We start from the raw sequence: 25,241 nt of genomic DNA on the forward strand, positions 1-25,241 counted from the left end.
TTGTTTGGAAAAATATCAGAGACCTACCTAGAAAGAAATTATATGGCTGATGTCAAAGATGTTACTGTGTTCTCTTCTAGGATTTTATAGTTTCAGCTCTCACATTTAGGTCTTTTAACTACCTCAAGTTTATTTTTGTGTGTGGTGTGAAAAAATGGTCCAGTTTCATTGTTCTGCATGTAACTTTCCAGTTTTCCCAACGCCATTTGTTAGAGACTGTCTTTTTTCCATTGGATATTCTTTCCTGCTTCATAAAAAGATTAACTGACCATATTATTGTGGTTTTATTTCTGGGTTTCTATTTTGTCCTGTTGATTTACGTGTTTATTTTTGTCCCAGTACCATACTGTTTTGACTACTACAGATTTGTAATGTAACTTGAAATCTGAAACTGTGATACCTCTAGATTGCTTTGGCTATTTGGGTCTTCTGTGTTCCATACAAATTTTTGGATTGCTTCTTCTAGATTGATTGTTTGAAAAATGCTCTTGGCATTTTGATAGGGATTGCATTAAATGTGTAGATTGCTTTGGGAGTATAGTCATTTTAACAATATTTGTTCTTCCAATCTATAAGCAAAGAATGTCTTCCCATTTTTTGTGCATCTTCTTCAATTTCTTTCATCAGTGTTTTATAGTTATAGTCCTTTTTATTATAGGACTTTCATTTCTCTGGTTAAGTTTATTCCTAGATTCTTTATTATTTTGGTGCAATTGTACATGGAATTGTTTTTCTTAATTTATCTTTCTGCAGCATCATTATTAGTGTATATAGAAACAGATTTCTATACATTGATTTTTTTATATCCTATGAATTTACTGACTTCATTTTCCAGTTCTAGTAGTTTTTTGGTGGTGTCTCTCAATTTTTCTTTATATAGTATCATTTCATCTGCAAACAGAGAAAGTTTTAATTTTTCATTCCCATTTGGGATGCCTTTTCCTTCTTTTTGTTGTCTTATAGCTGTAGCTGGGACTTCCTGTACTATACTGAAATGAAGTGGTGAGAGTGCATCTTTTTGTCTTCTTCCTGACCTTAAAGGAAAAGCTCTGTTTTTCCCCCATTAAGTATGGGTTTTTCATATAAGGTTTTTATTATGTTGAGTTTTTTCCCTCTAAACCTACTATGTTGAGGGATTTTATCATGAATGAGTATTGTATTATGTTAAATGTTTTCTTCTATGTCTACTGGAATGATTATATGGTTTTTAAAGCTTCTTTTATTAAGGCAATGTATCATATTGATTAATTTGCAAATATTGAATCACTCTTGCATCTTGGGAATAAATCCCATTTGATCTTGGTGAATGATTTTTTTAATGTACTGTTGAAGTATTGTGTTGAAGATTTTTGCATCTATGTTCATCAGAGACATTGACCTGTAGTTTTCTTTTTTGTGGTGTCTTTTTGTGGTTTTGGTATCAGGATAATGTTGGCCTCCTAGAATTAAACTGGAAGTTTTCCTTCCTCTTCTATTTTTTGGAATAGTTTAAGAAGAAAAGGTATCAACTCTTCTTTAAATGTTTGGTAGAATTCCCCTTTGATGCCAACTGGTCCTGGACTTTTGTCTGTTGGGAGTTTTTTTGATTAGTGATTCAGAGACCTTGTTGGTAATTGATCTGTTCAAATTTTCTTTCTTCCTGCTTAATTTTGGTAGATTATATATTCCTAGGAATTTGTCCATTTCTTCTAAGCTGCCTAATGTGTTGATATATAATTTTTTCATAATATACTCTTACATATGTTTGTACTTCTATGGTGTTGGTTGTTAGTTCTACACACTCATTTGTAATTTCATTTCAGGCCTTTCCCTTTTTTTCTTGATAAGTCAATCTTAGAGGTTTTTCAATTTTGTGATTTTTTTTTTCAAAGAACCAGTTCCCAGTTTCATTGATTTCACTGCCTTCCCCATTTCTATATCACTTATTTCTGCTCTAATCCTTATTATTTCCTTCCTTTTGCTGGTTTTGGATTTTTTTTGTTGTTCTTTTTCTAGCTGCTTTAGGTGTAAGGTTAGGTTGTTTGATATTCCCCTTGTTTCTTGAAATAAGCCTGGGTTACTATCAACTTCCCTCTTATAAAAGCATTTACCGCATTCCAAAGATTTTGGGTCACTGTGTTTACACTTAAATTAGTTTCCATGTAATTTTTTATTTCCTTGATTTCTTGATTGACTCATTCACTTTTTAGATGTATGTTATTTAACTTCCATGTATTTGTCTCTTTCCAGAATTTTCTTGTGTTTTATTTCTAGTTTCATAGTGTTGTAGTCAGAGGATGCATGGTATGATTTCAGTCTTTTCAAATTTGTTAAGACTTGTTTTGTGGCCTAATATGTCATCTATTCTAAAGAATGTTCCATATGCACTTGAAAAGAATGTGTATTCTGCTCTCTTAGGGTTGAATGTTCTGAATATATACGTTAAATACATCTGGTCCAGTGTATCCAGACACACTTTGTTTCTGTTTCTTTCTTTGTTCCTTTGTTGATTTTCTGTTCAGATGATCTGCCTGTTGGTGTAAATGGAGTGTTTAAAGTCCCCTACTATTATTGTGTAAGTATTTATTAGTTCCTTTATGCTTGTTATTAACTATTTTATGTATCTGGGTGCTCCCATATTAAGTCCATATGTGTTTATAATTGTTATATCTTCTTGGTGGAGTATCCCTTTTATTATTATATATTGTGCCTCTTTGTTTCCTATTACAGCCTTTTGTTTTAAAGTCTATTCTGTCCAATATAAGTATTGCTATGCCAGGTTTCTTTAAGTACCTGTTCACATGATAAATGCTTCTCCATCCCCTTGTTTTCAATCTGCAGTTGTGTTTATCTCTAAATTGAGTTCCTTGTAGGCAGTTTATACATGGGTTTATCTACTGTGTCATCCTATGTCATTTGATTGGAGCATTTAGTCCATTTTCATTTTAAGTAACTATTGATAGATGTGTATTTATTTTTCTATATTTTTATTTATATATATTTTATTTATATATATTTATTTGTATATGTAATATATATTATATATTTTATTTATATATTATTTATATTTTTATATTTGTATTATTTTTTAAGTAATTTTTGATAGATGTATATTTATTTGTTTTGTGGTTGTTTCTATAGCTTCTCTCTGATCCTTTCATCTCTTTTTCTTTCACAGCTTGTTGGTTTTATTTAGTGATATACTTGAATCCTTTTCTCTTTTATTCTTTGCTTATCTATTACTGGTATTTTATCTGTGGTTACCATAGGCTTGTTTGTAACATCTTCTGCATACAGAAGTCTATATTAAGTTGATGGTACTTAAGTTTGTACCCATTCTTTACTACCCCCCATCCATGTTTTAGGTATATAGTGTCATATTTTATATTCTTTTATTCTGTGAATCCCTTGACTGGTTTTTACAGATATATTGTCTTCCTTACCCTCCTTTACGGTCTTTTCTTTCCATCCAAAGGAGCCCCTTTGAATATTTCCTGTAGGGCTGGTTTAATTATCAGGAAATTTTTAAGTTTTTGTTTGTCTGAGAAACTCTTTATTCCTTTCTATTCTGAGTGATAGCCTTGCTGGATAAAGTATTTTTGGTTATAGGTTTTTCCCTTTGAATGCTTTGAATATGTCATGCCAGTCCCTTTCAGCTGGTAAAGTTCTGCTGAAAAATCTGCTGCTGGCCTTCTAAGGTTATGTTTATAGGTAACTGTCTTATTTTCTGTTGCTGCTTTTAGGATTTTTCTTTATCACTACTTTTTGCCATTTTAATTACCTTGTTTTAATTGTTTTAATTGTTTTAATTACCTTGTTTAATTGCCTTGTTAAGTTCTGAGACGCAGCTTCCTGATACCCTCAGGACTCCCCTAGATAGGAGCATGCTGATTTTAAGAAGTCCAGGTTTTACATCCAGCTGTTTGTAAGAACCTCTGAAATTTGGCCCCTCTAGCTTTCAAAACCAAATATCCTTGGGGTTCATCTTCCCTGTGCAGAATTCCTGGCATGATCGTCTTTCTTGCCCTTCACTGTGCTCCCAGATCCCTACTGTTCAATAATGGTCAAATCATGTCTCTGCCTTTCCTACTTTCCTCTAATGTGGGCTCTTCTCTACCTTAGGTTGTGGAGTTCATTCTGCCAGTCTTCAGGTCTTTTTCTGGAATATTTAAGCGATGTGAGTGTTACCTAGTTGTATATGTGGGGCAAAGTTCCTCCTACTCTGCCATCTTCCCCATAGCTTGTATCCATTTTATAAATTATTTTTATCTTTACCTCCCATATCATATTTCTGCACTGACATTCATGTTAGGGTTCAGCCTAGCAAAGAAGGCAAGTTCTAATTAAATTGTATTATTTAAATATACAATGGGGAATTTAATTATTCAGGAATTAGGTATGGCAAGTAAAAATTTTCCTGATTGCATACATAGAGATGTCTATTCAAAAATAGCCACAAAAATCTTCTTTTTATGTAAGTCATAAAGATTAGCTACATTTTGACCAATTTACTTCAGCTTTCATGATGTGCACCACTGGAAACAGATCAATGGCACACTATGCTAGTTTTTTCCCTTCTCTTTCCCTCAACTTTCTCACCATTGCCTCCCACTGGATAAACTCAAGGGGAAATGAGCTGACACAAAAACTGGGGCTAGCTTGCAGGGTGCAACTCTTTCCAAATCCAGAGTATAGGAAGCAAAATTGTAGCCATACTCTGAAGACAATCAGTTCCTGTGCCAGTGCAAAGGGTAACATGAAATGTTTTAATTGAAATAGCTTTTCATAGACTTCATTCTCATTGTATTTGATAAAAAAAACTTTATATATATATATATATAACTTTATATTATTATTTTTCATGAAATGACACTAGAAATACATGTTTTGTATATATATAACTTTATATTATTATTTTTCATGAAATGACACTATAAATACATGTTTTCAAGAGTGTTTTTCTGGATTTTTATTGGATACAAAGTGATAAGAAATTTAAAAATAACAAAAATAAATAATTAAAATTTAAAAATAAGAAAGCCTAATTTCACATCATCTCTCCAAGTCTTCTGTTGTATTTAGTAATTTTTTTTTAAATAGAGACATTTAAATATATTTAAGCAAAGATGCCAAGTGTGAAGTTGGTATTTGTGAGTTTCATAGAGTTGGGACTACAGTTCTCAGCACATGGTTAAAAATCAGTGTGGAAGAGCCATAGAAATATACTATGAAGGTAGAGACAAAAAGATGAAATAAGCTTTTTGAAAGGTTGGAGAAAAGTGTCACATTCAAGAAGCCAAATACAAAATATTATTCAAGAAAGTGAGAGTGAAAATTGTCTTCTTTATAAAGACTTATTTTTAGGAGAAATAACAACAGAGATCTACCTTCTTAACAAAATTTTAAATATACAATCTATTGTTAACTATAGCTACAATGTTGTAGGAAAGATCTCTAGAGTTTATTCATCTTGCTTGACTGAAACTTTATGCCTATTGTTTGATAACTCCCTATTTCTGCCTACATCTGACCCTAGCATCCACCATTCTACTCTTTGACTCTATGAATTTGATGTTTTTGGATACCTCATAGAGGAAAAAACATGCAGTAATTGTGTTTCTGTGATTGACTTATTTCACTTAGAATAATATCCTCCTGGTTAATCCATTTTGTCATATATTATAGACTTTCTTTTTTAAGGCTAAATAGTATTCCATTGTAAATGTATACTACAGTTTACTTATTTGTTCAAGTGTGGATGGACATTTAGGTTGTTTACACATCTTTGCTATTATAATTAGTGCTGCAATGACACAGAAGCTGATATCTATTAAAGATCCTGATTTCATTTTTTTCAGTATATACCCAAAAGTGAAATTACTAGATGATATAGTAGTTCTACTTTCATATTTCAAGGAACTACCATACTGTTTTCCATAGCAACTATAACATTTTACATTCCCACCCACAATGTATAATCATTCCATATGGGAGGTAATCTCACTGTGTTGTTGATTTTCCTATCCCTGATGATTAGTGATGTTGAGCTATTTTTCATATACCTTTTGGCTATTTGTACATCTTCTTTAGAGAAATGTCTATCAAGTCCTCTCCACATTTTTTAAAGCATTTTTTAAATTATTGAGTTATAAGAATTCCCTATATATTTTAGTTACTAACCACTGAGTTACTAACCACTTAGCAGATGTATTGTTTGCAATATTTTTATTTGCAAATTTTTTCTCCAATTTCTTATTTTGTCTTTTCACTCCATTGATTGACTCTTTTGTTGTACAGTTTTTTAGTTTGTTCTTCTTGTATATTTTTTGTTTTGTTGCCTGTGTTTTTGGTGTCATATCCATAAAATCATTGCTAAAACCAGTGTCAGGAAGCTTTTTTTTTTTTTTCTGATGAAGTTTCATTTCTTATTTTCAAGTCTGTAATTCATTTTGAGTTGAAGTTTGTGTATGGTGTGAGAAAAAGGTCCAGTTATTTGTGGAGATAGTTTCTCCAAAACCATTTGTCAAAGTGACTATACTTTTCCCATTGTGAATTCTCAATATCTTTGTTGAAGATCAATGCACTCTATATGCATGGATTGATTCCTGGAACCTCTACTTTGTTCTGTTGTTTGATATGTCTGTCTTTGTGCCATTACCATACTGTTTTGATTACTGGAGACTTATAATATTTTGAAATCAGGAAGCCTACATTTTTGTTCTTCTCACAATGTATTTGGCTATTCATGGTATTTTGTGGTTCTGTATGATTTTAAAGATTTTTTTTCTGTAAATGGTACTGGAATTTTGATAGGAACTTCATTGAATCTGTAGAGTGCTTGGATATTGATACAGACACTTTAACAATATTAGTCTTCAATTCATGAACACATTCTATTTGTGTCTTGCTTAAATGTTTTCATTGGTATTTTATAGCTTTTAGGTTGTTATATATCACAATTGTAACTTTATGAAACTTCTAAAGAAGCTATGTACACTAACAAAAATTCCTTTAAAGGTAAGTTCACATATTAATTCAAATATTCAAGATGTGTTCTATAGTCCTGAGAGATTTAACACTTATATTTTAAGGTAAATGCCAAAACAGAGATGGTATCCATTTGAAATGGTCTGGAAAGAAGACATTCCTGCTTAGACCTTTGGTTAAACCAGTAAAAAATTTAAGCTACATTCCTCAGGAATTTAGCTAATTAGCATTGACACAGTTGGTGTGTTTGAATATTGACGATAGATTATTATATTGTATCAATGTTAAATTTGTTACTTTGATAATTTAATACTCTTCAGTAGGGCAATACGCTTTTGTGGCGGGAAACACTGAAATATTTCCAGGTAAAGGGACATCAGATTTTCAACAACTGTGAAATGGTTCAACAAATACACGCACATGCACACACGTGTATGTGTGTGTGTATATAAATATATATTTATATGTATATATATGTATATATGGGGAGAAAAACAGAATGCTAAAGAAGTAACAAAATGGTAATTGGTGAATCTAAGTAAAGTAAATACTGAGGGTATATATATAAACCATATCTTCTTTATCCATTCTTCTGTTGATAGGTAGCTCAACTCTCCACAGTTTGGCTATTGTGGACATTGCTGCTATGAACAGTGGCGTGCAGATACCCCTTCTTTTCACTACGTGTGTATCTTTGGGTTAAATACCTAGTAATGCAATTTCTGGTTCATAAGGTAGCTCTTTTTTAACTTCTTGAGGGACCTCCATACTATTTCCCAGAGTGGCTGTACCAGCTTGCATTCCCACCAACAGTATAAGAGGGTTTCCTTTTCTCTGCATTCTCACCAACAATTGGTGGGTCATGTCTTGTTAATTTTAGCCATTTTGACTGGTGTGAGGTGGTATCTCATTGTGATTTTTGTATGTATCTCCATAATGCTAAGTGGTGTTGAGTATATTTTTATGTATCTGTTGTTCATTTGTAGATCTTCTTTGGAGAAATGTCTGTTCATGTCTTCTGCCCATTTTTGACTGGATTATTTGTTTTTTGAGTGCTGAGTTTGATAAATTCTTTATAGATCTGGAATACTGCTCTTTATCTGATATGTCATTTGCCAATATCTTCTTCCATTCCATAGATTGTTTTTTAGTTTTGCTCACTGTTTCCTTTGCTGTGCAGAAGCTTTTTAACTTAATGAAGTCCCAATAGTTCATTTCTGCATTTGTTTCCTTTGCTTTTGGGGTTGTGTCTAGCAAGAATTTGCTTCAATGGAGGTAAAAGAGGTTGCTGCCTGTGTTCTCCTCTAGGATTTTGGTGGATTCCTATTTCAGAATTAGGTCTTTCATTCACTTTGAGTTTATTATTGTTTATGGTATAAGAAAATGGTCCACTTGCATTCTTCTGCATTTGGCTGTCTAATTTTACCGGCACCATTTATTGAAGAGACTGTCCTTTTTCCATTAGGTATTTTTTCCTGCTTTCCTGTATAATGAATTATTACAGTCAACTTCTGTGGCTTTATGTTCTCCCATCATGAAATGTTTGTATTTGAATAATGGAAATATAAATAATACCAAGAGTAGGTTAAAGCTTTTTGTCCATATCAAAAAGAGAAAAAAAATCTTGATGAAATTGCAAAAGCAGACCTACTGGAAAGTTGTAAAAACTCCAAGCCAGTGTGGACTTAGACTTAAAGTAGAACTCTATTTTCCTTCCACTGCAGACCAAAGAAAACCTTTTTATCTTATATTGATATAGGGGGTAAGGGCTACTACAGAAAGAAATGAAGGATGTTTTGCCCAAGTGGGGATTTTATTTTTTTTTAACATTCTTTTATTTTTTTTAAGGTTTTATTTATTTGACAGAGAGAGAGAGATCACAAGTAGGCAGAGCAGCAGGAGGGTGGGTGTGGGAAGCAGGTTCCCTGCTGAGCAGAGATTCCCAATGCGGGACTCCATCCCAGGACACTGAGATCATGACCTGAGCCAAAGGCAGAGGCTTAACCCACTGAACCACTCAGGTACACCCAAGTTGGGATTTTAGATCAAACTGAGTGATAGATCAGACAGCAATATTTACTCTGGAAATAGGTATTTTCTTTACCACATAATTAACTAATTTAAGTGAATTAAATACTTAATTGTTATCTTGAAAAGGTAGTTTCAGCATTACTAAGGGTAAAATATATAATCGTGAGTCAACTTGACCAAACTGATTTCATTAATTTACCTCTAAATTAACTCCTTGCCTGTGTATTTATTGCATTTTACTGCACTTAAATTCCTCACCATTAATCTTATGTCTCAGTCTAGAAAATGATACTACTGCCCTGATTCTTTTTCATTCTGAGAATACAGTCACTTGAAAGAATAGTACATTTTTAATTTCTAAGTCTAACAAACACATTTGATTGTTTATTCACATTTTAAATGTAATCCTCACTATTCCCAATATAGGAAAAATTTGTATTTCTACTCTAAGACCTGGCCAGTCCTCCCAAATTATGCCCATGAACTTTATAAAATAGATATTCAGTTGTGTTTTTTTTTTCTGATAAAAATAATTATAAAACTTTCCATAGAGGAAAAAAAGTCCTCAGCATGTCATTATAATCTACCCCTTACCTTTCTCTTGGTGATGGTTTTTGTCTTTCAACATATCTCTATTCTTTTTATTTTACTTTATTTTATTTTATTTATTTTATTTTATTTGTGTTCTAAGCTTCATTTTTTATGCACCACACCCAGTGCTCCATGCAATACATGCCCTTCTTAATACCACCAGGCTTACATAACCTCCCTCTCCTCTCCCCTCTAAAACCCTCACGTTGATTCTCAGAATCCACAATCTATCATGGTTCCTCTCCCCCTCCAATTTCCCCAAATTGACTTTTTCTTTCCTTCTCCTAATGTCCTCCATGTTATTCCTTACGCTCCACAAGTAAGTCAAACCATACGATAATTGACTTTCTCTGCTTGACTTATTTCACTTAGCATAATCTCTTCCAGTCCCATCATGTTGATATAAAAAGTTGGGTATTCATCCTTTCTGATGGAGGCATAATACTCCATTGTATATATGGACCATATCTTCTTTATCCATTCATCTGTTGAAGGGCATCTTGGTTCTTTCTACAGTTTGGCAACCATGGCTATTGCTACTATGAACATTGGGATACAGGTGGCCCCTCTTTTCACTACATCTGTATCTTTGGGGTAAATACTCAGTAGTGCAGTTGCAGGGTCGTAGGGTAGCTCTATTTTTTAATTTTTGGAAGAATCTCCACACTGTTTTCCAAAGTAGCTGCACCAACTTGAATTCAGACCATCACTGTAAGAGGGTTCTCCTTTCTCCACATCCTCTCCAACATTTGTTGTTTCCTGTCTTGTTAGTTTTGGCCATCCTAACAAATGTAAGGAGGTATCTCAATATGGTTTTGATTTGAATCTCCCTGATGGCTAATGATGATGAAGATTTTTTCATGTGCCTGTTAGCCATTTTATATGTCTTCTTTGGAGAAGCATCTGCTCATGTCTTCTGCCCAGTTTTTGACATGTTTATCAGTTTTGTGTGTGTTGAGTTTGAGGAGTTCTTTATAATCTTGGATATCAGCCCTTTGTCTGTAGTGTCATTTGTGAATATCTTCTCCCATTCCATGGGTTGACTCTTTGTTTTGTTGACTGTTTCTTCTGCTGTGCAGAAGCTTTTCATCTTGATGAAGTCCCAAAAGTTCATTTTTGCTTTTGCTTCCTTTGCCTTTGGAGACATATCTTGAAAGAAGTTGCTATGTCCAATGTCAAAAAGGTTACTATCTATGTTCTCCTCTAGGATTTTGATAGATTCCTGCCTCATGTTGAGTCTTTTATCCATTTCGAGTTTATTTTTGTGGATGGTATAAGAGAGTGGTCAAGTTTTATTCTTCTATACATACGTGTCCAATTTTCCCAGCACAATTTACTAAAGAGACTGTCTTTTTTCCACTGCATATTTTCTCCTGCTTTGTCGAAGATTATTCGACTATAGAGTTGTGGGTCCATATTTGGACTCTCTACTCTGTTCCACTGGTCTATGTGTCTGTTTCTGTGCCAGTACCATGCTGTCTTGGTGATCACAGCTTTGTTGTAAAGCTTGAAATCAGGCAACATGATGCCCCCAGTTTTGTTTTTCTTTTTCAACATTTATTTAATAATTTGGGGTCTTTTCTTGTTCCATACAAATTTTAGGATCTTTGTTCTAGCACTTTGAAAAATGTCAGTGGAATTTTGATCGGGATGGTATTGAAAGTGTAGATTGCTCTGGGCAAGAAAGACATTTTAACAATGTTTATTCTTCTGATCCATGAAAACGAAATACTTTTCCATCTTTTTGTGTCTTCTTCAATTTCTTTCATGAGTGTTCTGTAGTTGCTCAAGTACAGATATTTCACCCCTTTGGTTAGGTTTATTCCAAACGTCTGTATATTCTAACCATATTGAAACCACTCCACAAATTTAAATAACTGTATCATGGCTTTCAGTTAGTTTTCATTTACTATTCATTAGTTTTGATGATTTTGTAGGAATTACGTCCAGCCACAACCTACAACTGCCACTCAAAGCAGTAGAAAAAGAATAGGTTTTAAAGACAGACACCGGAATTCAAATTTTTAATTTACATTTATATGCTGCAAGATTTTTGAAAATTTTTCAAAATTCGTAACAGCTTTCCTATTATTTATTTGTTTGTTTGTTTATTATTTTCTTAACATATAAGGTATTATTTGCCCCGAGGGTACAGGTCTGTGAATCATCAGGCTTACAAATTTCACAACACTCACCATAGCACATACCTTACCCAATGTCCATAACCCAGCCACCCTATCCCAACCCCCAACCCCCCAGCAAGCCTCAGTTTGTTTCATGAGATTTAGAGTCTCTTATGGTTTGTCTCCCTCCTGATCCCATCTTATCTCATTTTTTCCTTCCCTACCCCCCAAACCCCCTAACCATGTCTCTCAAATTCCTCATATCAGAGAGATCATATGATAATTGTCTTTCTCTGATTGACTTTTTTCGCTAAGCATAATACCCTCTAGTTCCATCCACATCGTCACAAATGGCAAGATTTCATTTCTTTTGATGCCTACATAGTATTCCACTGTAAATATATACCACATCTTCTTTATCCATTCATAGGTTGATGGACATCTAGGTTCTTTCTATATTGCGGCTATTGTGGACATTGCTGCTATAAACATTTGGGTACACATGCCCTTTGGATCACTACATTTGTATCTTTAGGGTAAATACCCAGTAGTGCAATTGCTGGGTCGTAGGGTAGCTCTATTTTCAAATTTTTGAAGAACCTCCATACTGTTTTCCAGAGTGGCTGCACTAGCTTGCATTCCCACCAACAGTGTAGGAGAGTTCCTCTTTTGCTCCATCCTCACCAACACCTGTCATTTCCTACTTGTTAATTTTAGCCATTCTGACTGCTGTGAGGTGGTATCTGCTTGTGGTTTTGATTTGTATGTCCTTGATGCCGAGTGATGTGGACCACTTTTTCATGTGTCTGTTGGCCTTCTGGATGTCTTCATTGCAGAAATGTCTGTTCATGGCTTCTTTCCATTTCTTTTTTTTTTTTTTTTTAAGATTTTATTTATTTATTTGACAGAGAGAGATCACAAGCAGGCAGAGAGGCAGGCAGAGAGAGAGGAGGAAGCAGGCTCCCTGCTGAGCAGAGAGCCCGATGCGGGGCTCGATCCCAGGACCGTGAGATCATGACCCGAGCCAAAGGCAGCGGCTTAACCCACTGAGCCACCCAGGCACCCCGGCTTCTTTCCATTTCTTGATTGGATTATGTGTTCTTTGGGTGTTGAGTTTGCTAAGTTCTTTATAGATTTTTGGATACTAACCCTTTATCTCATATGTCATTTGCGAATATCTTCTCCCATTCTGTTAATTGTCCTTTGGTTTTGTTTACTGTTTCCTTTGCTGTGAGAGAGCTTTTGATCTTGATGAAGTCCCAATACCTCATTTTCCCCCCTTGCTTCCCTTGTCTTTGGCAATGTTTCTAAGAAGTTGCTATGGCTGAGTTCAAAGAGGTTGCTGCCTGTGTTCTCCTCAAGGATTTCAGTGGATTCCTGTCTCACATTGAGGTCTTTCATCCGTTTTTGAGTCTATTTTTTTGTGTGGTGTAAGGAAATGGTCCAGTTTCATTCTTCTGCATGTGGCTGTCTAATTTTCCCAACACCATTTGTTAAAGAGACTGTCTTTTTTTCCATTGGACATTCTCTCTTGTTTTGTCAAAGATTAGTTGACCCTAGAGTTGAGGGTCCATTTCTGGTTTCTCTGTTCTGTTCCATTGATATATGTGTCTGTTTTTGTGCCAGTAACATACTATCTTGAATGCAGCTTTGTAATAGAGGTTGAAGTCTGGAATTGTGATGCCACCAATTTGGTGCTCTTTTTCAACATTCCTCTGGCTCTTCAGGTTCTCTTCTGATTCCATATAAATTTTAGGATTATTTGTCCCATTTCTTTAAAAAAATGATGGGATTTTGATAGGGATGGCATAAAATATGTGAATTACTTTAGGTAGCATAGATATTTTCACGATATTTTTCTCCCAATCCATGAGCATGGAACATTTTTCCATTTCTTTGAGTCTTCTTTAATTTCTATCATACGTACTTTATAATTTCCTGAGTACAGATGTTTTGCCTTTTTGGTTATGTTTATTCCTAGGTATCTTATGGTTTTGGGTGTAATTGTAAATGGGATCAACTCCTTAATTTATCTTCTGTCTTGATGTTGGTGTATAGAAATGCAACTGATTTCTGCACATTGATTATATATCTGACACTTTACTGAATTCTTATATGAGTTCTAGCAGTTTTGGAGTGGAGTCTTTTGGGTTTTCCATATAAAGTATCATATCTGCAAAGAGTGAGAGTTTGACTTCTTCTTTGTTGGTCCAGATGCCTTAAATTTCTTTTTGTTGTCTGATTGCTGAGGCTAGGACTTCTAGTACTATGGTGAATAGCAGTGGTGATAATGGACATCCCTGCTGTGTTCCTGACCTTAACAGAAAAGCTCTCAGTTTTTCCCCATTGAGAATGGTATTTGCAGTGGGTTTTTCATAGATCTCTTTGATGATATGAAGATATATACCCTCAATCTCTACACTATGAAGAGTTTTGATCAAGAAAGGATGCTGTACTTTGCCAAATGCTTTTTCAGCTTCTATTGAGAGTATTACATGGTTCCTGTTCTTTCTTTTATTAATGTTTTGTATCACGTTGATTTGCAGATGTTGGACCAAACTGGCAGCCCTGGAATAAATTCCACTTGGTCTTGGTGAATAATCCTGTTAATGTACCTATTGGCTAGTATTTTGGTGAGTATTTTTGCATCCATGTTCATCAAGGATATTGGTCTGTAATTCTCCTTTTGGGTGGGATCTTTGTCTTGCTTTGGGATCAAAGTAATGCTGGCCTCATAAAATGAGTTTGGAAGTTTTCCTTCCATTTCTATTTTTTGGAACAGTTTCAGGCAAATAAGTATTGATTTTTCATTAAATGTTTGGTAGAATTCCCCCGGGAAACCATCTGCCCCTCAGCTTTTGTTTGTCGGGAGACTTTTGATGACTGCTTCAACCTTCTAACTGGCTATGGATTGTTCAGGTTTTCTAGTTCTTTCTGATTCAGTTTTGGTAGTTTATATGTCTCTAGGAATGCAGCATTTCTTCTGGATTGTCAAATTTGCTGGTGTATACTTGTTCATAATATGTTCTTATAATTATTTGTATATTTTTGGTGTTTGTTGCAATCTCTCCTCTTTCATTCATGGTTTTATTAATTTGGGTCCTTTCTCTTTTCTTTTTGATAAATCTGGCCAGGGGTTTATCAATCTTATTAATTCTTTCAAAGAACCAGCTCCTAGTTTCGTTGATTTGTTCCACTGTTCTTTTGGTTTCTATATCATTGATTTCTGCTCCAATTATTATTTCCCTTCTCCTGCTGGGTTTAGGCTTTCTTTCCTGTTATTTCTCTACCTCCTTTAGGTGTAGGGTTAGGTTGTATACTTGAGACCTTTCTTGTTTCTTGAGAAAGGCTTGTATTGCTATATACTTTCCTCTCAGGATTGCCTTTGCTGTATCCCAAAGATTTTGAACAGTTGTGTTTTCATTTTCATTTGTTTCCATGAATTTCTTTTTTAATTCTTCTTTAATTTCCTGGTTGACCCATTCATTCTTTAGTGGAGATGCTCTTTAGCCTCCGTGTATTTGAGTTCTTTCCAACTTTCCTCTTGTGATTGTTTTCTAGTTTCAGAGCACTGTGGTCTGAAAATATACAGGGAATGATTCCAGTCTTTGGTACTGGTGGAGACCAGATTTGTGACCCAATACATGATCTATTCTGGAGAATGTTTCATGTGCACTAGAGAAGAATATGTATTTCATTGCTTTGTGATGGAATGTTCTGAATATATCTGTGAAGTCCATCTGGCCCAGTGTGTCATTTAAAGCCTTTATTTCCTGATTGAACTTTTGCTTAGCTGATCTGTCCATTTCAGTGAGGGAGGGTGTTAAAGTCCCCCACTATTATTGTATTATTGTCAATGTGTTTCTTTGATTTTGTTATTAATGGTTTATATAATTTGCTGATCCCATGTTAGGGACATAGATGTTTAAAATTATTACATCTTCTTGTGGAAAGACCCTTTAAGTGTAGTATAGTGTCCTTCCTCATCTCTTATTATACTCTTTGGCATTACATGTAATTTATCTGATACAAGGATTTCCACCCCAGATTTCTTTTTGATGTCAATTAACATGGTAAATGGCTTACTACCCCCTCACTTTAAATCTTGACATGTCTTTGGGTCTAAAATGAGTTTCTTATAGACTGCATATCAATGGGTCTTTTTTTTAATCCATTTTGATACCCCATTTCTTTTGATTGGGGCATTTAGCCCATTTACATTCAGGGTAACTATTGAAGATATGAACTTAGTGCCATTGTATTACCTGTAATGTGACTGTTACTGTATATTGTCTCTGTCCCTTTCTGGTCTGTTAATTTTAGACTCTCTTTGCTCAGAGTACCCCTTTCAATATTTCCTGTAGGGCTGGTTTGGTGTTTGCAAATTCTTTTAATTTTTGTTTGTCCAGGAAGCTTTTTATCTCTCCTTCTACTTTCAATGCAACCTAGCTGGATATAGTATTCTTGGCTGCATATTTTTCTCGTTTAGTGCTCTGAATATATCATGCCAGTCCTTTCTGGTCTCTGTGGATAGGTCCACTGCCAATATAATATTTTTACTGTAATATGTTATAGACCTCCTGTCCCAAGCTGTTTTCAGGATTTTCTCTTTGTCACTAAGACTTATAAGTTTTACTATTAGATGACAGGGTGTGGACCTATTTTTATTAATTTTAGGAGGGGTTCTCTGTGCCTCCTGGATTTTGATGCTCATCCCCTTTGCCATATTAGGGAAATTCCTTACTATAATTTGCTCCAATATACCTTTGGCCCATCTCTTTCTTTCTTCTTCTTATGGGATCCCAATTATTCTAATATTGTTTCATCTTATGGTATCACTTATCTCTTGAATTATCCCCTCATGGTTCAGTAATTGTCTCTCTTTTGCTCAGCTTCTTTCTTCTCCATCATTTGTTCTTCTATATCACCAATTCTCTCTTCTGCCTCATTTATCCTAGCAATAAGAGCCTCCATTTTTTTTTTAATTGAACCTCATTAATAACTTTGTTTTTAATTTCAACTTGGTTAGATTTTGGTTCTTTTATTTCTCCAGAAAGGGATTTTATTTTTCCAGAATGAGATTCTCTAATATCTTCCATGCTTTTTTCAAGCCCAGCTAGCACCTTGATAATTGTCATTCTGAACTCTAGTTCTAACATATTACTAATGTCCATATTGATTAGGTCCCTAGCCATTAGTACTGCCTCTTGTTCTTTTTTTTAGTGATGAGTTTTCTGCCTTGTCATTTTATCCAGATAAGAATAGATGAATGAGAGAACAAAATACTAAAAGAGTGTCAAAGACTCCAGAAAAATATACATTAACCAAATAAGAAGAGACCCAAAACCAGGGGGGGAAGAAAGGGGGATAAAATAAAAAATAAGAAATTATATATATATATATATATATATATATATATATATTATACTGTTTTATAGAACAGACCCACCCACTTGATTTTGGTGTATTCTGGTCTCTTAGAAGAAACTACCTCCCAAAATCTTAAAAAAAGAAAGAAAGAAATATATACATATGCATACACACGAAAATAAGGGTAAACAGGCTGAAGGGATGGAATATGACTGTAAATGTGAAATTTTTTTTAAAAATTCTAGAAAAGGAATTGATTTTAGTATATGTGCTGCCGAAGCGAGCACTAGAAAAGGAATTGATAAAGTAATAAGTTGGTTGGAAAAAGAAAAAAAAAGAGGAGAGAATGTGATCAGTCTGGAGACTAGAAAAAAGTCATGCTCTAGGTTTAGGGTATTTTTTGATCTATTAGAAGAAATTGTACCCCAAAATTTTAAAGAAAAAAATCTATATGTATACTAAAAATAAGGTTAAATATAAAGGGATAAAATATGACTATAACAATGAAAATTTTAAGGTTTTTTATAGGTATTAATAAAATAGTTCAAAAACATTAAAATAGGAAAGAGGAAAAGTTAAAAAAATAGAGTAAGAAAAAAGTAAAATTAAAAAGATTTAACTTTGAAAGACTAAAGGATCATAGGGGAAAAGCCATGAATTCTGTGTTGCTTTTCCCTAGCTCTGGAGTTCTGCAGGTCTCATTAATCAGTAAACTTGGTCTTGGCAGGTTGTTCTTATTCTTCTGGGGGAGGGGCCTCTGACAGTGATTCTCAAATGTCTTTGCATGAAGTGGAATTACAATGCCCTTGCCAGGGGCCAGGCTAGTAGTCTCCTCGGGTTTGCTCTTGGGAGCTTTTGTTCCCTAAACACTTCCCATACAGCTTTGGAGGCTGGGAATGAGGATGGCAGCCTCCCAATCTTTGGCCCATAGGAGCTGAGAGCTCGGGGCCCCACTCCTCAGTGCATTCTCAGAGAAAAGCATTCAATCCCTCCCATCTCTCTGGTTTTCAGCAGCATTCTGTGTTCACCTGGCTTGCAACCAAGCATTTCTATCTTGGGCACATGGCCCCTTTTGGAGTCTCCAGACCCAGCAGATTCCTGCTGTGTGCTCTCCTGCAACTCCTCCCAGAGGAGGAAGGAGGGGATCTCTCTGGATCTTCCACTTGTGGGATCCCTGCTCGAAGAACAATGACCTAACTGCTTTGGATCAGAGTTTAAGATAACCCCAAGCTGAGAGCTCACTCCTCAGCTCCTTCTCTGTAGTCAACTTCCCCACTCTGATGATACCTGGGAGCTCTGCCACACTAAGACACCCCCAGTCTTTCTGTGACCCCATGGGTCCTGAGACCACACTGTCCCCACAAGGTCTTCACTCCTCACTTAGCCTCTGAAGTAACATCCCTCAGTGGAGTCAACTTCTAAAAGTTCTGATTTTGTGCTCTGTTGCTCTCTCACTGGCCAGAGCCAGCCCCTCCCTCTGCAGTCTATCTTCCCGTCGCTTCAGATTCACTTCTCTGCACATCCTACTTTCCAGAAAGTGATTGATTTTCTGTTCCTAGAATTGCTGTTCTTCTCCTCTATCTCCTTGTCATAATAGGCACCATCTTCCATAAATTCTTGCCAAAACTCTTTCTTACCTAAACATTATTTTTTAATATTACCTTCAAAATTATGTCATGAAGACAAATTTTGAAATAGATATATAATCTAGCTTCTGATAATTTCCCATTTATATCTCCATCCTTGACTTAACTGCCTAGTTTATATCTTCATATCTTCATATAAATGTATACAGGCATACCTTGGAGATATTCTGGGTTTTATTCCAGACCACTGCAATAAAGCAAATATCACAGTAAAGTGACTCAATGTTACAGACAGATGTGTTGTCATCCAGGCAGAGTAGATATAGCACAATTCTTAAAGGCCCTAGGATTGTTGGTAAATGAGTATTGGTTTCAACATAAAGCTGCAAGCTGCATTAGCCCCTTATAAAAGATACAGCCTGTACTTTGAAGCTTGAAAACCTGTCATTGATTCTCCTCTCTGGTTATGAATATCCTAGATGGCATCTCCTTCTAATGGCTCAGGTCATGATCTCAGATTTCTGGGATCAGTCCCATGTCCGGCTCCATGTTCAGTAGGGATTCTGCTTGAAGATTATCTCTTTCTCTCTCCCTATAACCCTCCCCTGGTTCATACTCACTTGTTCTCTCTCTCTCTCTCTCTCTCAAATATTAAAAAAAAAAAAACCTCACAGATTACTATATCAAATATAATGACAATGAAAAAATCTAAATTGTGAAAATACCAAAATATGATACAAAAAAACACAAAGTGAACAAATGTTAGGAAAATGTTAATTGACTTTCATAATGCAGGGTTGCTACAAACCTTTATTTTGTTAAAAAAAATTTAAAAATCTGTGATGTGCAATAAGATGACATGCAATAAAATGAGGTATGCCTGTATTTTTCCAGCTTCCAAATCTTAAATATAAAATCTATGACTTTAAAGCCCTATTCAAGGGAAATAGAGTACTTAACATGTAACTAACAAGTCAGAGAATGGATTTTACTGAGATATATCTATAAAATATAGCATTATATTAGTTTCAGATGAAACTGACTTTATTGCCTTTGCTCTTGGTGTCAAATTCAAATATCATCTCAGAACTCATGTCAAGGTGCTTACCACCTATTGTTTTTTTGTTTTTGTTTTTGTTTTTGTTTTTAAGGAGTTTTATGGTTTAAGATTTTGCATTAAAGTCTTTATTTTGAGTGATTTTTTCACATGATATAAAATAATCTAGTTTCATTCTTTTCCAAGTAGTTGTCCAGTTTTCCTAACATCATTTATTGAAATGATTGTCTTTTCCATGTGGATTTTTGGCTCTTTTTTCATAACCAACAATATATATGTGGATTTATTTCTAGGCTCTCTATTCTGTCCCGTTAATATATGTGTCCATTTTTATGCTAATACCACAATGTCTTGGTTAGTATAGCTTTGAAATGTAGTTTGAAATCAGAGGCCATTAGTGGCTCCAGTTTTGTTCCTATTTCTCAAGAATACTTTGGCTATTCAGTGTCTTTTGTGGTTCCATACAAAGTTTAGAAATGTTTGTTCTATGTCTGTGAAAAAATTCCATTAGAATTTGTACATTGCTTGGGTAGTATGGGCATTTTAATGATATTAATTCTTGCAATCCATGAGCATAGAATATCCTTCTATTTATTTATGTCATTTTCAATTTCTTTTATTAATATCTTATAGTTGTTAGTGTAAAGGTATTTCACCTCCTTGGTTAAATTTATTTCTAGTTTCATTCTTTTTGATGTAATTGCAGATAGGTTTTTAAAATTTCTCTTTCTTATACTTGATTATAAATCACAAATAAATGTATAAAACACAAATAACTTTTGTATATTAATTTTGTATCCTGCAACTTTACTGAAATTATTCATCCTAACTGTATATTTTTGTGAAGTTTTTAGAATATATATATATAAGCATATATAAAATATTCATATATATGGAACATGTAATTTTATATATAGTGTTATCTACAAATACTAACAGTTTTGCATCTTTCTTTATATTGGTATGCCTTTTTTTTTAAAGATTTTATTTATTTATTTGACAGACAGAGATCACAAGTAAGCAGAGAGGCAGGCAGAGAGAGAGGGAAAGCAGGCTCCCTGCTGAGCAGAGAGCCCGATGAGGGGCTCGATCCCAGGACCCAGGGATCATGACCTGAGCCAAAGGCAGAGGCTTAACCCACTAAGCCACGCAGGTGCCCCTCTATTGTTATGCCTTTTATTTCTAATTGCCTAATTTCTCTGCCTAGAACTTCTAATATTATATGAATAAAAGTAGTGAGAATGTGTATGTTTGTTTTATTGATTTTAGAGGAAAGCTTTAAGCTTTTCATGATTGAGTATGATGTCACCTGTGTGCTTTTCATTTATAGTATTTACTCTGTTGATATAGGTTCCTCATAAACACTTCACTCAGAGTTTTTATCAGGAAAGGTCATTGAATTTTCTCAAATGTTTTTCCTGCACCTACTGAGGTGACCACCTGATTTTTTTAATCCTCTATTTTGTTTTTATTTAATTAATCTGTAGATTTTTTAACCATTCTTACATTCCTGTAATAAATCCTACTTGAATTGTATACACTTTGGGTATAATTTTTAATGTAATGTTAAATTGAGTTTGTTAAAAAAAAAAATTGAGTTTGTTATGTCTTGTTGAGAATTTTTCCATGTATGTTCATCAATAATTGTGGCCTCCAAATTTATTTTCCTGTGGTGTCCTTATCTGGTTTTGGTATCAGAGTAATTCTTGCCTCATATAGTGAGTTTGTAAGTGTTCTCTTCAATCTTTTGGAGGAGTTTAAGAATTGCTGTTAATTTTTCCTTATATATTTGGTAAAATTTGCCAGTGAAGCCATATGATCCTGAGCTTTTTTTAATTGGGAGATTTATGATTACTAATTCAATCTCTTTACTAGTAATTGGTCTATTGAGATTTTCTATCTCTATGCTATTCTATATTGGAAGTTTGATTGTTTCTGGGAAGTTATCCAATTCTTTTAGATTGTCTAATTTATTGATGTCTCTTATAATCCTTTGTATTATGGTGGTATCAGTTTTAACATTTCTTCTTTCATGTCTGATTTTATTTGAGACCTCTCTTTTTCTTTGTGAATCTAGCTAAATGTCAACTTTATCTTTTAAAAAAGAATAGCTGTTCCATTTATTTTTTTTCTATTTTTTTGTTTGTTCTATTTCATTTACTTCTGCTCTGATCTGTATTATTTCCTTTGTTCTACTAACTGGGTTTTCTTTGTTCTTTTCCTTGAGTTGTCAAGTTATTTTTTTTAAGTTCTTTTTAACTTATAGATAAAAAAAATTTATTGCTATGAAGTTCTTTCTTAAAATTCTTTGCTGTATTCAATGTTTTTGATATGTTATATTTGTATTTTCACCATCAGGTTAGTTTTTAATTGTCTTTTTAAATTTTTTCTGTGATCCATTAATTATTCAATAGCATCTTGGCCACATATATGTGAATTTTCCCATTTTCTTTTTGTAATTCATTTCTGATTTCATATTTTGCTGGGAAATAATGGTTAATATTTGAAACTTTTTAAATTTAGTAAGATTTGTTTTATAGTTGTAACAACATGAATGGAGCTAAAGAGTATAATCTAAGAGAAATAAGTCAGTCAGAGAAAGACAAATACTGTATGATTTCATTCATATGTGGAATTTAAGAAACAAAACAAATGAACAAAGGGTAAATAGAGAGACACACCAAACAGACTCCTAATTAAAGAGAACAAACTGATAGTTACCAAATGGGAGAGGGTAGGGGAATTGGGTTAAATAAATGATGGGGATTAAGGAGTATACTTGTCATGATGAGCATAAGGTGATGTATGGAATAGTTGAATCACTATGTTATACAGCTGAAACTAATATTATACTATATCTTAACTAACTAGAATTAAAATAAAAACTTAAGACTTATGTCTCACAATATAATCTATACTGGATAATGTGACATGTGCACATGAGAAAAATGTATTTTCTGTTGCTTTTGGATGGACCCTTATATGTAAACTCTATCTAGTCTAGTGTGTTGTTTCTCTATTGTTTTCCTATTGATTTTCTGACTGGATAATCTTTCCATTGACAGAAAGTGGAGTAGAAAAATCTATTATTGTATTACTGTATTGTATTACTATTTCTCCATTTAAATGTGTTAATATTCACTTTATATATTTAAATACTTCTATGTTGGATGCACAAATATCTACAAATGTCCTATCCTTTGTTGGATACACCCATTATCATTATGTAATGACCTTCTTTATCTACTATAATTTTTTTTTAAAGATTTTATTTATTTATTTGACAGAGAGAGATCACAAGTAGACAGAGAGGCAGGCAGAGAGAGAGAGAGAGAGAAGCAGTCTCCCTGCTGAGCAGAGAGCCCGATGCGGGACTCGATCCCAGGACCCTGAGATCATGACCTGAACCGAAGGCAGTGGCTTAACCCACTGAGCCACCCAAGCGCCCCTGTCTACTATAATTTTTGTCTTAAAGTATAATTTGTCTGCATTAAATACAACTACTCCTCACTTTTCTTTGCTTTCCATTTGCATGGAATATCTGTTCTTTACATTCAGTTTCACTCTGTGTGTACTTATATCTGAAGTGATTCTTTGTTGGTAGCTTATGGATTGTTTATTTTTTTATACATGCAGGCTCTTTTTAATCTTTTGATTGGCTACTTTTGTTTATTTACAATTAATTATTGATAGATATGTGGTATTTGTGTTCTGACTCTCATTTCCCTGTTTTCTTCTTGTCCTGTTTCTTCTAATTTGTTTATTTTCTGTAGCGGTATATTTCCTTTTTCCTTATCTTTTGAGTATCTAATGTACGATTTTGCTCTATGGTTACCATAAAGATAACATAAGACAACATGTATTTATACCAGTTCATTTTTAGGTGAAAATTACAACCGAACACATTCTAAAGTTTTATGTTTTTAGGTCCCCTCAATATTTTTTTTTTTTACTTTTGATGTCACAATTTCTATCTTTTTATCTTCTGTATACTTTAACAAATTATTGTATTTGTAGGTATACTTACTACTTTTGTGTTTTAACCTCCAACTAACCTTATAAGTGATTACTACCTAAACATTTGATAATCCTGATTTTTAGTACTTTTTTTAAAGATTTTATTTATTTATTTGACAGACAGAGATCATAAGTAGGCAGAGAGGCAGGCAGAGAGAGAGGAGGAAGCACCCCTGCCAAGCAGAGAGCCTGATGTGGGGCTAGATCCCAGGACCCCGGGATCATGACCTGAGCCAAAGGCAGAGGCGTTAACCCACTGAGCCACCCAGGTGCCCCGATTTTTACTACTTTTACTGTATATTTACTACATATTATATATGTACTACATAATGCACACATATACTATATATTTACCTCTCCAGTGATATTAATACTTTCCTCTTTCCCGGCTACATATTAGCACCCTATCAATTCAGCTTAAGAAAATACCTTTAACATTTCTTGTAAGATGATAGTACTGGTTATGAAGGTCTTTTTAAAGTTTCTATTTTAATTTCAGTTTGTTAACATACAGTGTTATATTAGTTTCAGATGTATGATATTGTGATTCAACAAGTCCATACATCATCCAGTGCCAGTCATGAGAAATATACTCTTGAATCCCCATTACCTATTTAACCTACCTTCCAACATACCTCTTCTCTGGTAACCATCATTTGTTCTCTATAGTTAAGAGTCTGTTTCTTTGTCTCTCTCTTTTTTCTCCCTTTGCTCATTTGTTTTGTTTTTTAAATTTCACAGGAGTGAAATCATTGGTATTTGTCTTTCTGTGACTGATTTCATTAGCATTATAATTTCTAGTTCCATCCATGTCATTGCAGATGTCAGGACTGTACTCTTTTTAATAGATGAATAATATTCCATTGTATATATGTATATATGAATAATAGTTCATCATATTATATATATACATATTATATTATATTATATATTTATAACTTATACATTTATAATTATATAATTATAATTTATATATAATTATATATATAATTTATATATATATAAATTCCATTATATATCTATATATAATCAATCTCCTTTATCCATTCATTAATTGAAGCACACTTGGGCTGCTTCCATATCTTAGCTTTTGTAAATAGTGCTGCTATAAACATGGGGGTGCACATATCCCTTTAAATAGGTGTTTGTTTGTTCTTTTTACAAAATATACTAGTGCGATTTCTATAGAATAATTCTATTTTTAACTTTTTTGAGGACTTCTCTGTAGTGGCTGCTCCAGTTTGCATTCCCACCCAACAGTGCAGGTGGTTTCCCCTTTTTCTACATTCCATCTAACACATAATGTTTCTTCTGTTATTGATTTTAGCCATTCTGAGACGTGTGAGGTGATATCTTATTATAGTTTTAATTTGCATCTCTCTGATGATAAGTAATGTTGAGCATCTTTCCATGTGTCATTTGGCCATCTGGATGTCTTTGGAGAAATGTCTGTTCATGTCTTCCACATCATTTTTGATTTATTTGTCTTTTGGGTTTGAG

Source organism: Lutra lutra, chromosome 2, assembly GCF_902655055.1.
Source record: "Lutra lutra chromosome 2, mLutLut1.2, whole genome shotgun sequence".
NCBI classification, from domain to species: domain Eukaryota; kingdom Metazoa; phylum Chordata; class Mammalia; order Carnivora; family Mustelidae; genus Lutra; species Lutra lutra.